Source organism: Alexandromys fortis, unplaced genomic scaffold, assembly GCF_014885135.2.
Source record: "Alexandromys fortis isolate MF-2015 unplaced genomic scaffold, M_Fortis_MF-2015_v1.1 scaffold_185, whole genome shotgun sequence".
Classification (NCBI taxonomy): Eukaryota; Metazoa; Chordata; class Mammalia; order Rodentia; family Cricetidae; genus Alexandromys; species Alexandromys fortis.
The window spans coordinates 2,917,736-2,919,073 of NW_026068094.1; the positions used below are offsets into that span (position 1 = coordinate 2,917,736).

General features: G+C 43.2%; 1 protein-coding gene across 1 annotated transcript in view; it reads right to left on the reverse strand.

Moving 5' to 3' along the window:
* LOC126489132 (ubiquitin carboxyl-terminal hydrolase CYLD-like) overlaps positions 1-1,338 on the reverse strand; it is a 38,656-nt gene that overhangs the window by 35,539 nt on the left and 1,779 nt on the right. The window lies entirely within an intron of this gene.

Sequence of the window (1,338 nt, forward strand, 5' to 3'; positions counted from 1 at the left end):
AATTTGGATGTTCTATCGGGAACTCACCAAGGCCAGCTGGCCTGGGTCTGAAAAAGCCTGGGTTAAAACAGGTCTCACTGAACATAGTGGACAATGAGGACTACTGAAACCTCAAGAACAATGGCAATGGGTTTTTGAGCCTACTGCACATATTGGCTTTGTGGGAGCCTAGGCAGTCTGGATGCTCACCTTAGGAGACCTGGATGGAGGAGGGTGGTCCTTGGACTTCCCACGGGGCAAAGAACCCTGATTGCTCTTTGGGCTGACGAGAGGGGGGACTTGATTGGGGGAGAGGGAGGGAAAGGGGAGGCGGAGGTGGGGAAGAGACAGAAATCTTTAATAAATTAAAAAAAATAAATATCACTGGGAATTCTAACAGCAGTGGTTGGTGTTACTACCATTGTCAATCACCTCAGAGCAGCCAAAGAAGACACTTATTTGAGGCAAAACAAAAGGTTCTTAAGTTTTTTTTGGGGGGGGTGATTTTTGTTTTTCAATTTTGGGTGGTGTTTTTATTTTCATTTGTTTTTTAGGTTCAGGGGCTGTGCTGTAGCTCAATGGTAAAGTGTTTTACCACTGTACCAATTATACCAATGTAAAACACTCTGTGTTACATACCCAGCAGTGTGTGTGTGTGTGTGTGTGTGTGTGTGTGTGTGTGTGCAAGTGCCTTTACCCACTGAGCCATCTTGTTGGCCCTAATTATTATTTTGTAATAAATAATATATGTAGTAAAATACTAAGAATAATAGATATAATAAAACTATGTAATAGTTTCTGACTACAGTTATGAAGCATGATCTACCATAATACCATCTAAAAACAAAAAGAACTTGGAGGGGGAGAATAATGAAAGAGTTGTCTCGATGAGGGTGCACTTCGGGGTCAGGAAGAAACCTCATGTCAGAGAAATTCAAGGAATTCACAAGGATGGTCCCAGCGAAGACTCCTAGCAATAGTAAAGAGGGTCCCTGAACTGGACATCTCTTATATTCAGATTGATGACTACCTTAATTGTCATTAGAGCGTCTTCATCCAGTAACTGATGGAAACAGATGCAGAGAGCCATACCCAAGCACTGGGCCGAACTCCAAGTATCCTGTTAAAGAAAGGGAGAAACCCACAGAAACAACTAACCTGGGCTCACAGGAGCTCACAGACTCTGGACCAATAGTGAAGGATCCTGCATGGGACTGACCTAAGCCCTCTTCATTGGTGTGGCAGTTGTGTAGCTTGATCTACTTGTGGGACTCCTAACAGTGGGATCCTTAACTCTTAAGCTAAGTTTTGGGAACCTATTCATCATATTGGGTTGCCTTGCCCAGTCTTAATAGAAAG